This window comes from Ictalurus furcatus, chromosome 3 (assembly GCF_023375685.1).
Source record: "Ictalurus furcatus strain D&B chromosome 3, Billie_1.0, whole genome shotgun sequence".
Taxonomy (NCBI): domain Eukaryota; kingdom Metazoa; phylum Chordata; class Actinopteri; order Siluriformes; family Ictaluridae; genus Ictalurus; species Ictalurus furcatus.
In genome coordinates, this window is record NC_071257.1 from 7998762 (window position 1) to 8015765 (window position 17004).

The window sequence follows — 17004 nt, forward strand, 5'->3', positions numbered from 1 at the left end:
AAAAAGGAAGCTTAAAATGTGATGGCTGGTTATTTGTGGAGATTATGTATAAAAATAAAATATTTTAAAAAAGGTGTCCGTTTCCTTTTTTGTGATCCCATAGCAATCAGTCTGTTTTTGATGCTATTAAGTCTGTTGCATAATGCACCTGGTTCCTTTGTTCCAGATGCAATGTTCATGCAATAGATCACCTTGCATTTTTGCAAACCGTCCAGCATTTCTGAACCAGTTACTTTTGTTATTTATTTATTTATTTATTTATTTATTTATTTATTTGCAGATCATAATCTGCTGGTATTTTACAGTGCATGCTCATAATTGAATTTGGATATGGGTCAAGCAGTCGGCATTGTGCAGAATCTTAAATATTCTGAACAAATGGGTTAGAAAGGATATTGCAATGTGGCTGCTATCGTCTGAAAGTCTGAACTCTTGTCTTCTGTTTTAGGTTCAGCCAGTTGGCATGTGACTGGTTCCCACTTTCCGATTCTGTTTTTCTCATTCTTATTAGATGAGGTAAGTATTGGATGCTTGTGAAATTGTGGATCCTTTGGACTGTTGTGAATAAGCTCTACTCTGTTATTTGCTGTTTGGATTATCATTATTTCATGACACATTAAGGAGATAAAAGGTCTGGAATTGATTCCAAGTGTTGAATTTGCATTTGCTAGCTGAACTCTCAATATGCAAGAGGTGTCGATGCAAGTGAAGGAGGCTATCATTAGGCTGAAAAATCAAAACAGACCTTTAGGAGAGGCCAAATCAACAATTTGGTACATTCTTAAAAAGAAAGAATACACTGGCGAGCTCAGCAACACCAAAATGCCTTCAAGACCACAGAAGACAACCAAAGTGGATGAATGCAGAATTCTTTCCAGGGTGAAGAAAAACCCCTTCACAACATCATGCAAGTCAAGAACACTCTTCAGCAGGTAGGTGTATCATTGGTTAAGTCAAGAACAGAAAGGCCAGATTAGACTTTGCTAGAAAAGATCTTAAAAAGCCTGCCAAGTTCTGGAACAAGATTCTATGGATAGATTAAACCATGATTAACATGTACCAGAATGACAGGAAGAGAAGAGTATGCAGAAGGAATGGAAAGACTCATGATCCTCCGAAACATACCACATCCTCTGTCAAACATGGTGGAGGGAGTGTTATGGCATGCGCATGTATGGCTGCCAATGGAACTGGGCCACTGGTGTTTATTGATGATGTGACTGCTGATAGAAGTAGAAGGAGGAATTCTGTAGCATATAGAGCTGTATTTTCTGCAGATAAACTGATAGGAAGGTGCTTCACAGTACACATGATAATGACATATGGAATGGTCTGAAATAGCAGAGTCAGTCATCTCACTTCAACCCAGTTGAGCATGCTTTTCAATTACTGAAACAAAACTGAAGGCAGAAAGTCCCACAAACCAGCAGAAACTGAAGACAGCTGCAGTCAAGGCCTAGCAAAGCATCTCAAGGGAGGAAACTCAGCATTTAATGATGTCCATGGGTTCCAGATTTCATGCAGTCAGTGACTACAAAGGATCTGCATCCAAGAATTAAAAATGCTTTTTTTTATCCTTATATTTATAATTATTTTAGTTTGTCCGATTACTTTTGAGGCTGTGAAAATGGAGGGACTATGTTAAAAAGCTGTAATTCCTAGACAGTTAATGCAATAACCCCTTGAATTAAAGCTGAAAGTCTACACTTTAATCACATCTTGATTGTTTTATTTCAAATCCATTGTGGTGGTGTACAGAGGCAAAATTCCAAAAAATGTTCACAGTTCAAGTACTTATAGACCAGACTGTGTGTGTGTTCACTTTGGTAAATTCTGGATATCAGAATCTTGATAACACCTACATATAGAGTGCTCTAGGGTTGACATATTTTTGTAGGCCAACCCGGAAGTTATCACCCTGGTTCACTCTACAAAAATCCAATAGGATTTTTCCATTGGCTTTTGGATCAGAAAATAAGCTCTGTGAATAACAAAAGATTATGATTCTTACACATTTTGTTCATCAAGATAATCTTTACAGAGGAACACAAATGTTATGAATTTTGAAGCCTAAATACAATTGTCAAAAGTAAAAAGCTAAACAAACTACACCAGTCACATGACTTCAACGTCACCACCACTAAGCTTCCGACAAGTCTTTCAATCTTTATTTAAAAAACACTACAATTAGAAAATACTATAAATTGATAAATCTACAAGTTGGAACGTTTGAGTCAGAATAGTTTGCAAGATCACTAGTATAAACACAACATGGCTGTAGTAAATGAGTTTTCCTGTTTGGCCTGATGAAGTTTAATGTCCCCGACAACCTCTGTAGTCCCATTTAGCCACTTGTTAGCAACCGCCTTTTTCAAGACACATAAAAGCTTAACAAAATCACAAGTGGGGTATTACTGATGTATTTTATGTCGTAGAATAAAACGTGAGAATATCCTGAGCTTGTGATAACCACAGACCTTATTTCAAGCATTTAACCAAAAGCCCATTCGAAAAACCACATTGACTTTGGGATGATGGAACTGGAACTCATTTCTGGGTTTTAGGACTCACTGCTGCACCACTCTATAGCTACATTTTAACATAGAGGGAAAATAGGAAGTCAACATGACTTCTGTTAAAACATTTCTCTTGTTTAGATAGGGAGTTAAGAAAGCTATTATGTTTCGGTTTCCTTTTGTCTTTCAGAGGCTTGGTGGTACACTCACGTTCGCAGAGAGTTTTAGATTTTGTTTGTTATTTTGGCCTGGTCAGTCTCTGAAGCCAATCTCCTCTACTTGGAAAATAAAACAAACATTCTATTCCAACCCAAATGTGTCACCTATTACTATTTTTGTATATTATGGACCAAGACCAGGTCAAAACACACATTGCAGAGACAATACTTTTATTAGACAGTCTGCCAAATATGTGTTTCATTGGAAATACACTAATTCATTCATTCAACATCTGTAATCACTTTATCTTAGTGAATGTTGTACTGGATATAATTCTCTGTAAAGTGTAATTGAAAAGCCTTCTATATCTATGACCATGAGTGAATGCTTTTACTGAGGAGATAATAGGTTCACATAATAATTAAGGCAATGTATGGATAAAGCTTTGCTTCACAGTTTTCTCTCTAAGCAAGCGACTTGGGAGTTTGTTCAGACCTTCATCACCCTGAAGCTTTACTAATGCAACTGTCTGCATTATATTTAAAACCCTGATACTTGCCTATAGTGCCAAATATAAAATTGTGGAATGAACTCGCACTGGTTGTCCGAACAGTTGAACTGCCTTCAAACGCAGATTGAAAAACTTACAGTGCCTTGCGAAAGTATTCAATCCTCCTGGAATTTTTCCTGTTTTGTTGCCTCACAACCTGGAATTAAGATGGATTTTTGGGAGGTTTTTATCATTTGATTTACACAACATGTGAAACAAATAAGAAATAAGACAAAAAAAAAAAAAAACAGAAAGCTTGAGTGTGCATAACTATTAACCTCCCCCCCCCTCCCCCCACAAAAAAAAAGTCAATACTTTGTAGAGCCATCTTTTGCAGCAATTACTGCTGCAAGTCTCTTGGGGTACATCTATATAAGCTTGGCACATCTAGCCACTGGGATTTTTGCCCATTCTTCAAGGCAAAACTGCTCCAGCTCCTTCAAGTTGGATGGGTTCCACTGCTGTACAGCAATCTTTAAGTCATACTACAGATTCTCAATTGGATTGTGGTCTGGGCTTTGACTAGGCTATTCCAAGACATTTAAATGTTTCCTCTTAAACCACTTGAGTGTTGCTTTAGCAGTATGCTTAGGGTCATTGTCCTGCTGGAAGGTGAACCTTCATCCTAGTCTCAAACCTCTGGAAGACTGAAACAGGTTTCCCTCAAGAATTTCTCCGTATTTAGCGCCAACCATCATTCCTTAAACTCTGACCAGTTTCCCAGTCGCTGCCAATGAAAAACAGCCCAACAGCATGATGCTGCCACCACCATGCTTCACTGTGAAAATGGTGTTCTCGGGGTGATGAGTGGTGTTGGGTTTGCACCAGACATAGCGTTTTCCTTGATTGCAAAAAGCTCAATTTTAGTCCCTTCTGACCAGAATACAGAGTGAATTTTAAGTACAGAGTAAAGTGGTCCTATGGAAAACATTTCCGACTATATTTAATTTGTCAGAGTAAAGTGGTCCAATGGAAAACATTTCCGACTATATTTAATTTGTCAACTGGGATACAGTGACAGTCTACTGCAGGGATCGGGAACTTATAGCAAAGTGATTGCTTATGGCTTAACGCAAGGAAGAAAATTGGAATCAATAAATAGGAATTGTATTGATTTTCCATTTGATGAAATTGTCGTAAGTGATTAAATGACATCTTAAGTGCCTGTACAGGACTATTAGGTGAAGTGCAGGCTGTTAGGTCAAGAACATGCAAACTGTCCAATGTCCTTTATTACACTGACACTTCTTTATATTTATGTAATAATAGTAAAGATAATAACTATAATAATAAGATGACATGTATAAAAATATATTTTTTAAAAAATATTTTAAATTTTCTCTGGCACTTTAAAGAAAAAATCATAACTTTTTCTTGGCTTTTATGGCTCTGCCAGATGAAAAGGTTCCCGACCTCTGGTCTACTGAATAAGACTATGCTGGGAAAAGGCGCTTTTTTAAAGTTTCTTTTGGTATAACAGACTGTGATATCACTTTGCATGAAGTGAACAAGACAAGACTTATTAGTTTAGAGTCATATAAGTATTGCATGGCACCTCAAAGAGGCCAATCCAGACTAGTTTTCAAACACTACTGCAGCTGGAGTTGACCATGACATTAAAATCTCCCAGATGCTACTGCAGGCATCATTTCCTCCATCCATCATTAAAATATGAAGAGTTTCTCCTCTCGATTTCAGCTGAGCCACCAGCTGATTCACGAAAATGCATTCTAAGAACCTGTACATCCTTAAATAGTATAACAGGATGCATAGATTTATTATTTTGTACATTTATTGCACATTTATTTGCTTTCATCATTAACAGTGTAGCCTAAAATGTCGTTTGTAGCCTGTGTGTGGCATGCAGTTTAAAATGGCCAAAATAGTTCAACTTTGAAAAACTTTTTAAAAGCCTAGTCTCTGTTTATAAAGTTATAAAGTTCCCTGCATTCTTGACTCCAGCACAAATAGATTGTGCAAGGAGGAGAGTGGTGGAGAACTTTTTATCAGGACATAAAATCTAATCTATCAAAACAAGAGTCAGCACTGGGTTGCTCTGATTACATCACACATACTGCATCCAATATCCATATTCGCTGCATTTGGAAAGCACCAAGACTGTTATCAGAATATGATTTAGAGAATTTTTGGAATTGCTTTTCCAAAATGATCAGTCAGCTCTAATAAGTTTCTATGCTAAGTATGTGCCATGTACTTTCAGAGACATATGATGATATCATAATGTGAAAACTGGATCTCCTATTTGAAATCACTTCATGGCAAACACTGAATGCTATGCACAGGTCTTTTTTTTTTTTTTAACCACTGTTCTTGTGATTATAAGATTAAAAAAAAAGTAATTATGCATCATTGGTCTGTTGACCCTTTAGAATATTTCATAATTTCAGTTGCTTATCTGTGGACATGAAAGCTGGTCATCCTGCTGAACCTTCTCCAGAAGGATTTTCCTGTCAAACAGACACACACACACACACACACACACACACACACACAACGCCGCTACTGTTCACATTCCAAGTCGCACCACCTAAATACAACAAGAGTAAAATACAGCATTTCCTTTTACGTTATGTGATTTATAATCATCAGGCTTTCAGTTCACTGCCAAGAGCTGTTTTTATTTCACAGATAATGAAAATCCAACTATATTTACAGATTATATTTATGTGTATATTTCTCCAACAACATTTTATTTCTTAAAGAAGATTTGTCAGAAGCTAGAAGCCATAATGCATGGACTGCCATGACATGTCCACCCATGTCATGGGTTATCAAGAGATAACAAACATTACTATTCGTTGGACAGAGCAGCTGGAACCCTAGCTTAACTAGTGGCAATAGCTGATACTTAACAACCCAAAATCAATTAAACTTTACAGTTCTGAAACTGTACTGTAAGGTCATAAATATGCTCATGTGATCCCATCTTGGTCATACTTTTCCTGGCAAATGTTCTTTTTCAAGACATTCCAAACTTTTATATTGGTTATGCCCAATGCTTGTGCAATGCCTCTGATAGATTTCCCCTCTTTTCTCAGCTTTAAAATGGCTTGTTTTTCTCCCAGAGACAGCTCTCTGGGCTTCATGTTGGTTTATCTTTTTTAACAACAAATGCAGCCTTCACAGGCGAAACCTATAGGGCTCAAACCGAGAGTATACATGCATAGCTATTAATTCTTTAAACAATTTAACAGGGCACACCTGGGCAGCAAGAAAAACCTATCAGTCACGTGTTCCAATATTTTTGATCACTTGAAAAAATGGGTGGGTTCAAACAAAACTGCCATCCTAAGTTGTTTAACACATCTAGACCTAAATATGAGGAAATGGAATTCTGATCTGTCGTTTCATATTCGGCTTTTGATCTCATACCCAAATATCTTCAACGTATCGCGAAAAAATAGAATTGGCCTTTCTGTTCCAATTCAAAAAATTTACTCCCTGACCTAATCAACTAGTATGATAAGTTGCTGTAAGTTCCTCTGGATAAGGATTCCTGCTAAATTCTGTACACATAATAACAATAAGCAATTTAAATTCAACAGTATATTCCATAAAATCCAGTACATGTAATCCATGCACACTGTATGATTAACTTCTAATCAAGCCGAGGTTTACATTAATTAATCTTCCTATGCATTAAATTTACACACACTCAGGAGCACGAGTAGGATACGAAGGTTTGTATGAATTTACGAGATTTTCATGAATACCAAATTTCTTGTGTAAAAAAAGCGTTTACAAATTAAATCCATTATAAATAAATTACGAATAAATCCATTCATATACAGCTTGATCAATGAGGCCCATTACGCTTACATGAAAGGATGCTGTAAACGTTTCTCAATCACATGACTATATTTTGCTATAAAAACTCATTGCGTTTCAGTTTTCAAAGTTGTTTTCTCACTGAACGCCAGTCTATGGGAACACACATTCACGTAAAATAGCAACTCAAATTGTAATCTTCAAGAGACAGAAGCTTGTGGGCAGTAACTTGTAAGGTAAAAGGTAGCAGAGGCCTTGTGAGTCATGAGCAAGGGCATGTGCGCAAGTTTCCTGCTCTGTCACTGTATTGCTTCGGGACTAATTTCCAGATATTATATTACGCCCTTAAATTATTTATATGCTGCTGCAACCACATATGCTGTTTTCCATGCATGTGAAAACAAAACATTTTTTGTCAACACCTCATATGAACTGTTTAAACAGTACAGTTTTAAAATGTCTTCAAAACGCAAAGTCTGTCATTGTCAAATTAAGAAAGTTCTTTCATCAAAATGTGTCCATGGCAGTACACAGAAGAATACACAGAACTGAATCTGACCTTGTCACAGCTGGCTATATACTGTATGTACATTATATTATAATATATATATATATATATATATATATATATATATATATATATATATATATATATATATATATACACACACACACACACACATACTCGTCACAGGTATGCTTTAATGTCAAGCTGTTTCACAGGATCATCACCAGTTTTGCCCGGTCTGCTTCCTCACAAGGCTGTTTTTACTTTTACTATTTTTTCCTCTTTTTAAAAGCACAGATACTATTACATATGTTATCTGAACTTGTTTTACGCCTGTTATCAGAGAAAGTGCACTTCTATTAGCAAGATGGCTGGCTACTGCAGGAGAATACACACATAAACACACCTACACCTATGCGAACAAACACAAAAACACATACACACTCATGTTTGTCTTACTATCCTTGTGAGACCATCCATTGATATAATAATGAATACTAATGCATACTATGAATTCACACCTAAATATAACTCTAACCTTAGCTTCAGTAACCAAACCCATTTTGCTCTTTTACCTTATTAAGCTACAGTGATTGTGAAAAACAGTTTTCCTTGTGTGGTCAAAACTCTCATTTGGACATTTGATCACCACCAAGATAGAACAACAAGCTACTCAACAACCCAACCCTCCCCAACAAACGTACACAATGACAACGTCACACTACTGTTAAGACTACTTACATTATAAATAGGGATGCACCGAATGTTCAGCAACCAAAATTATTCGGCCGGAAATAGCAAAAAAAGCCCTTTCGGTGTTCGGCCGAATAAGTGAAAAGGCCGAATAAATTTGACCGAACAATGACGTGTTTGATAATGCGACCAAATAGCCTAGCAAACAGAGTGAGATGCACAAATGTCACGACGTCGATAAGGGGGCGCGCATGCACAAGCTACGTGCACGAGCTACGTGCTCTTCGGATGTTTACTGTGCGTTTGTTTTGTTTCTGTCACATCGCAAGACATAAGGGAGTAGAGTACGGAAGCAGGTAAAGACGTATTTATTTAAGGGCAGTCAGAGAAATCCTATATCTACTATAATACTCCGCGATGTGAACAGGGACGCGAGCGGTATATATCCCCAATATAATCAGCCGTATAGAACCGAATAGAACCATTTTCTGCACTCTTGTCAATGCACTTTTTAATGCACTTTTTTGTTGTAGGCTACAGAGTGTTACATTCTTTCAGCAGTCAGTTATAGGCCTAACATTGGCTATTCAAGGGGGGCTCAAAGATGACCACATCAAAATATTTTTATTTTACTCATTTATTTATTTAAAGTTATATTGCGCCTTGTTGGTAGCCTATGCTGCTGGAATGAAAAAAAATGTTCAGTGTTAAATAAATATTTTGAAATTGTAGTTTTTGTAATTGATTTTTTTCTTTGAAAAGCAAGGCAAAATAGTAAAAAGCACATTTTGACAATTTAATTTATGCAATGGTGAAAAAAATGGCAAAATAAATGGAAAAAACGCGAAAAAAACGTGTTCGGTTTCGGCCTTCGGCTTTCGGCCAAGTTTTTCGTTATATTCGGTTTCGGCTTCGGCCAAGAATTTTCATTTCGGTGCATCCCTAATTATAAAGCGTTTGATTCGACTTTTTCTTTGTTTTCTGCAGTCATCGTTTCTCCTCTCCCACTGGTGTCCATATTGGTCCCAAAAACATGGCGGTTCACTCATTCACATGCAAAGCTGCTACACATTGAAAAGTTGCCAGCTCCACATTAAACATTAAAGTGATAGTGGAGGCAGCTAAATTTCTCTGAATTAGTTTTCCCACTGGCTATGCCATTGAATATGTGAATGACACAGTTATGAGGAATTCATTTATTAATGTCAAAGGCATCTTAAAATGTATTAAATGAAAAGGCATTGCTCTGTAATCTGTGGAAATTGCTTGAACTTTTGATCAAGGTCAGTAAAAGGTCTACATCAGATGTGAATTTGACATTTTCTGCTTGGTTGCTTGACCTTGATTAGTGTGCCTCTAGGCAGCAGTCAGCATACATAAATAGTCAACAAGCAGCTTTGTGCTGTGTTCAGTGAAACAGAAGTGACAGCACAAAGGGACTTGAGAAAGCATTTGAAAATTTACTGAAGCATTGTGTGTATCTTGACTTCTTTGCTTAAATTTCCCATGTTAATTTCCCACAGCACAGAACTCTGGCACTGGCCCACAGTCACACAGACAGTGAGCTCCAGTGTCACATAATGCTCCTGCTCTTATAAATAGAACTGTAATCAGCCAGGCACATACAAAAAATTTATTTAATAATAATTTTATGCTGGAAAACAAATGTTTGGAAATCTAAAATGTTTTTGTACTAACACGATAATGTAGATTATCGAATAGTCTATGTAGCTATCTAAACTGTTGTTTTTGTGTATATCGCATACTAAATTGTTTCAGAAATTAAAACAAAATCTAAGATAAAACAAAGGCAACCTGAGTAAAAAAAAAATACAGTTTTAAAATGATATTTATTTATTGAAGCAAAAATGTTATCCAATACGCCAAAGGACCACATTATCTCCAAATGGGAAAAACGGCACAGTAGTGAACCTTGCCAGAAGTGGCTGACCTTCCAAAATTCCTCCAAGAGCGCAGCAACTTCTCATCCAGGAAGTCACAAAAGAGCCAAGGACAACATCAAAGGAACAACAAGCCTCTCTTGCATCAATAAAGGTCACTGTTCATGACTCCACTATCATAAAGACACTGGGTAAAATGGCATCCATGGAAGAGTGGTGAGGTGAAAACCACTGCTAATCCAGAAGAACATTAAGGCTTGTCTGAATTTTGCCAAAGCACACCTTGATGATTGTAACACTCTGTTACCTCAGCGGAAATGACAGGTTTGGGACAACAAAAGCGTGTTTATTTTCTCTTTCCCTTTATTTTATCTTTCCCAGGTTATTTTAATCACACGCATGCACACACACACACACACACACAAACACACACACATGGCTTCATGCTGGTTGCTCTCTCTCACTGAAAGAGGAAATCTGCCAGTGCCATCTACACACCCAGCCTTTGGATCACCTCAAACTTAAATGGCTGAAGTGCCAGGTACCAAACGTGTGATCTGCACATTGGCATCTTACAAGCGGTGGCACCCTAACCCTAACCCTAACCCGCCTGCCCCCAGATATACCAGCAAGTGATCCTCTGCCAACTGGACCACCTCGTCGAGCAACGCCAGATGGTGGCAGCAAATGGGCGGGCGAGTTTACGGAACGTCAGCAAATGAAAGCGCTGATGGTGCTGTTCTGGAGTGTGGCTGACCCATTGTCAGCCTCGTGCCAGCCTCACGCTGCTGGAGCACCTTGATCCGCTGTTCCTGGTCACAACGCAACAAGAGGAGGGCCTGATCTGGGTGTGGTGGAGGTTGGCGAGAGACATGATGAGGTCGGCCAGTGGTAAGGTTTCCATGTCGGCGTCTTCCTCAGATCCCCGGTTTTGGCACCAATCTTTGTTACCTTGGAGGAAATGAAGAAGCCAGAGGCAGGCTTGGGACAACTCAAAAAGGCACTTTAATTTCTCCTTCCCTTTATTTGATTTAATTTCATAGGCTATTTTAAATCACATAAGTAAGAACTCTCCACGGGTGTGCATTCCTGACACCTCACCTTCTCCAGCTGCACCCTCCATTCACAAACCAGCACTTGAGCACACCCCCACTTCCACAACAATCCTCATACCTTTTGGGAGAATGTTCTGTGGATTGAGGAGTCGAAAGGGTAACTGTTTGGAAGTCAGGGGTCCCATTACATGACAGAATTCCACAAAAAGAAAGTCACACCTACGGTCAAGCATGGTGGTGAAGCGTGATAGTGTGGGGATGCTTTGCTGCTTCAGGGCCTGGGCAACTTGAAATAATTGAGGGAAACATGAATTCTGAATTCTGCTCTCTACCAGAAAATCTTAAAGGAGATTGTCCGGTCTTACTTCCGTAAGTTGAAACGCAAGTGCAACTGGATTATGCTGCAAGACAATGATCCAAAGCATAGGAATAAATCCTAGTCCAAGAAGTAAGTGAAAGACTGATTTCCAGTCATCGGAAGAGTTTGGTTGCAATTATTGCTACTAAAGGTGGCACAACCAGATTTTAAGTTTAAGGGACAATTGGTTTTTCACATTGGTGAAAAAAATTGGTGAAGGTTTTGGATAACTTTCTTTGCTTCAATAAAAAATTTATATATAAAAACTGTATTGTGTGTTTACTCAGGCTGCCTTTGTTTTATGGTGTATTTTGTTTGAAGATCTAAAACTATTTAGCATGATATACACAAAAACAAACGAATTTACCCATTCACACACTAAGGACAATTTGGAAATGCCAACCTGCCTACAATGATCGTCTTAGGCCTGGGGTTGGAGGCCAGGGTACCCGGAGGAAGCCACCGAAGCATAGGGAGAAAATGCAAAGGAATTGCACACACAGTGCGCCACTGTGCCCCACCCATGTACTGGTATTCCATTTGCTATTGAAATGATAATCAGCCTTCACATAAAAAGTTGTGGTAGTTTAGTGGTTAAGACTACTTAACTACTGATCCTTGGTCTACTGATTGTAAGGTCGTGAGTTCAAATCCCAGCACCACTATGCTGTTATTGCTGGGCCTTTGAGCAAGGCCCTTAACCCTCAACTGCTCAGACGTATAAATGTAAGCCACATAAGGGCGTCTGCCAAATGCCATAAATGCCTTTGAGTCTGATGATCAAATGTTTGCTTGTCCAAATATGTCAAAAAAGCCAACATTTTTTTTCATATGACTATACATACGTGTGTGCATGTGTATGATATACCAAGGCACAAGGCAGAAAGCAGGAGACTACAGAATGGCAGAGCTTGATGAATAATATATAATAAATTACAGGAAGTAACATCCATAATGACCCTATAAACTTGAAATGACAACAAACTATTGTGCTTAATTGTGTGATGCAGGACAGCCGTTAAGCACATGTACATTCTAACAGACCTCCATTATACTTTTAAAAAAGGTCTGTTCTTCACAGCCATGATAAAATTACTTATTTCAGTTTTTCTGTGCCAAAATATTTGGGGGTGGCACTAAGTGCTCAATAACCAAAATCTTTATTCACATCTCATTACAACTGAGCCTGTATTTAATAGATGTGTGGTTTACAAATAGAGGAAATACCCATAATCAGTTGTTGAATAGTTCACATGAGACCATGCAGAGGATTAACCCAGTTTCTCTGAAGCCCTTTTTTCTTTCTGTGTAAAGAAAACTTCTAATGAATTCCTGAGTCCACTTTTTTCTGCATTTTTTATGTGTAGTGCTGCTCCTACTGTATGTGATTGGCTGACTGGATGATTCCATGAATGAGCAGGTGTACAGCTGTTTCTTATAAAGTGGCCAGTGAGATACACACACACACACAATAATATTAGGTTCCATCCTGAACTCTGGTTACTGTCTGCTCTCTCCACATTCGTGTGAGTTTCCTCAGGTTTCTCTGGTTTCCTCACAACTTGGTTTAATTATATTAGGCTGCATTGCGATAGGTCTGATGTTTCTGTGGAATTGCCTCAAGAATTTTAATTGCAGTTTGACTGGCAGAGTTAGAACAGGACGAATGTCAAGAAGAACAGGCTATTAAAAGTGAGAGGCTCCAAAAGCTCAGAGAATTTTCATGAGTATTAGAATTTTATGCACACAAAGACGGATATCTGGCTGCTAATGAATAAGGCAGGTAAAACTATAAACCAGGGGTGTCCAAACTTTTTTCACTGAGGGCCACATACAGAAAAATATATGAAGGGCTGGGCCACTCCCTAGAGGTGACGTACATCGCCTCACCTCTAGTGTATTAAAGTTATTAATATCAATCAAATGTAGGTAAATTATGCTTGCTAATTGAATATGCTTAAAGAAAAGAAAAAACAGCCTTATATAGTTTTTAGTTTTAGTTTTTCAGCCTTATTTAGTATAAACCATTGTACAGTATGCAATAGAGCACACAATTAAGTGAGAAGTACTGCTGCCATCAACTGGTTAAAATGAGAACCATAGTTAGTTTGACAGACATCAAAGTCAAGTAGAGACATTACTAAACACTTCACTGGTTAAAAAGGTATGATGGAATGGTATGAGGTGCAACATTCAACAGTGCTTACATTACTGAAGAAAGAGCTAATCATTTCTTGGCAAATGAGAAAACAAGCCTATTATATTCCTACACTGATGCATGTTTAGCATACTGCTAACTAAAGGTATATCGTACCAAAATACATTATTTCTTTTTTCTCTATCACAGAAGCAGCAGCCAAAATTCATGACCAATGACACCAATACTGATGTGCTTGTTGAACATCCCATTATATATTTAGTTCTCATTTGCTGTTATAAAATTCCAGTCTTTTGAAGCGTGCCTGTGAGGATTTGTGCTCATCATGTGACAAGAGCATTAGTGAGGTCGGGCATTGATGTTGAGTGAAGAAGGGTCTGGGAGTGGGGTTAAGGTCAGGGCTCTGTGCAGAGCACTTTAGTTCTTCCACTCCAAACTTAGGGAATCATATCTTCATTGATTTTACTTTGCACAGGGGCATTGTCATGCTTCAACAGGAAATCTTATTGTTATAGCATACAAAGACATTCTAGACAATTGTGTGCTTCAATCTTTGTGGCAACAGTTTGGGGAAGACCCATATATGGGCGTGATGGTCAGGTGTCCGCAAACGTTTCACCATATAATGTATTGTGAAAATAATACACCGAAGATATAATTAATATTAGCAGGTGACACATGAGATCCCTATTTCATAATATAGTCTATTTTCTAAATTAGTGTGTGTACCAGTATATTAGATAATATACCTGTTGCTTCAACCTAACCCTTAGACAAATATTTGTGCATTTGGAAACAAACAGTAAAAGACAGAATAGCCAGAACGGTGTTGTATCAAAATTTGCCTATTACCCAAAGACAATTAATATTTAACATATAAACAGATACTGACATACATTTACCAGTTGAAGGACGAAAGTAAGACACCGGGCCCGTGAGTGAGGAGAGGCAAGGGTCCAAATTTATTGTTGCATGAGATCACACAGTTTATTTATTTATTTATTTATTTATTTATTTTTTTTTATTTGTATAGCGCTTTTTACAATAGACATTGTCTCAAAGCAGCTTTACAGAAATATCAACATGGTATACAGATATTAAAGGTGCGAATTTATCCCAACTGAGCAAGCCACTGAGTGGCGACGGTGGCAAGGAAAAACTCCCTAAGATGTTTTAAGAGGAAGAAACCTTGAGAGGAACCCGACTCAGAAGGGAACCCATCCTCATCTGGGTAACAACAGATAGTGTGAAAAAGTTCATTATGGATTTATATGAAGTCTGTATGGCCTTAGGAGCAGCCGTAGTCCCAGCAGTCTGGAATTAGAGAAGATTTGAGCTCCATCCAGAGGCAGAAAGGATCTGGATCTCTAGTATCTCCATAAATTCATGTGGGGCTCGGCGAAAGGAGAGAGGGAGAAAAAAGATTATTATGACTGCGAAGTAGTAGAACAGAATCTAGTCAGGGTAGGCTTGAGTAAACAAATACGTTTTAAGCCTAGACTTAAACACTGAGACTGTGTCTGAGTCCCGAACACTAATAGGAAGACTGTTCCATAACTGTGGGGCTCTATAAGAGAAAGCTCTTCCCCCTGCTGTAGCCTTCACTATTCGAGGTACCGTCAAATAGCCTGCATCTTTTGATCTAAGTAGGCGTGGCGGATTATATAAAACCAAAAGGTCGCTTAGATATTGTGGCGCGAGACCATTTAGTGCTTTATAGGTTAATAAAAGTATTTTATAGTTAATGCGAGATTTTACTGGGAGCCAATGCAGTATTGATAATATCGGTGTGATATGGTCGTACCTTCTAGTTCTAGTTAGGACTCTAGCAGCTGCATTCTGGACTAACTGGAGCTTATTTATATTCCTACTGGAACATCCAGACAGTAAGGCATTACAGTAATCTAATCTAGAGGTGACGAATGCATGAACTAGTATTTCCGCATCATGTAGTGACAATATGTTTCTTATTTTAGAAATATTTCTGAGATGAAAGAAGGCTATCCTAGTAATATTATCTACATGAGCATCAAATGATAGGCTGGAGTCAATAATCACTCCAAGGTCTTTAACTGCTGCACATGATGAAACAGAAAGACCATCCAGAGTAACCATGTGATCAGAAAGATTACTTCTAGCTACACGTGGGCCTAATAAAAGTATTTCTGTTTTATCAGAATTAAGTAGAAGGAAGTTAGTTAACATCCAATGTCTAATGTCCTTTACACAATCCTCAGCTTTACTAAGCTTCTGTCTGTCCTCTGGCTTCGCTGAAACATACAACTGTGTATCATCAGCATAACAGTGGAAGCTAATTCCATGTTTACGAATAATTTGACCTAGGGGTAGCATATATAAAGTAAAGAGCAGTGGGCCTAAAACAGAACCCTGTGGAACTCCAAAAGTAACCTCAGTACGCATGGAGAATTCACCATTTACATCTACGAACTGATAACGATCGGTCAGATAAGACCTGAGCCAGGAGAGGACTGTTCCCTTAATACCAACAACATTTTCTAATCTATCAAGGAGAATAGTGTGATCTATAGTATCAAAAGCTGCACTAAGGTCGAGTAACACAAGCAGAGAGACACAACCCTGATCGTAGGCACAGTTGAGACGTCCCAAGGATGATCCAAAAAAACAGAGCCGAAGCTCTTCTATTTATACAGTTTTCTTAGGGTCAGTATGACCCAGACTCCAATATGTTTAGAGTTAGCTGTCCCGGAACACCATTACGTACATCAGTTGGTACTGTTGAGTGACCCTTTTCATGCATGTGCAGTTCCGGCAGTATTTATTTCATGTATGTTTTGTATACAACAACAGCTCCTGACGCTCTACTCCTGCTCTGCTCTGTCTGCTTCATCAATGTTCTACATTGCTGTTGTTGATAACATCACCTGGATACCCTAAAGACTTCCTAAAAAACAGTTGCTCAAGATTCACCACTACTAAAAAAACCCCCATAAGGTTGGCATAATCAAACCTGGACATGTCCATGCACTCATGGTCCACCATAGGCCCACAACTGACCAGACAGTACTGTGAAATACATAAATTATTCTCAGCACCACAGTGACACTAACATAGTGTGTGTGTGTGTGTGTGTGTGTGTGTGTGTGTGTGTGTGGTGCTGGTACACGTGTATCCGGTACAGCAATGTCATTGAATGTCACTGCTGGTTTGAGCCAACCAACCAAAAGACAACAGAGCAGTCAGAAAATGACTGCTAATAATCAGATTGTGGACATTTAAGCCATAATATGCCAGGGACACAGTGAGCTACATTCTCTTACAGAACAACAGAGGTCACC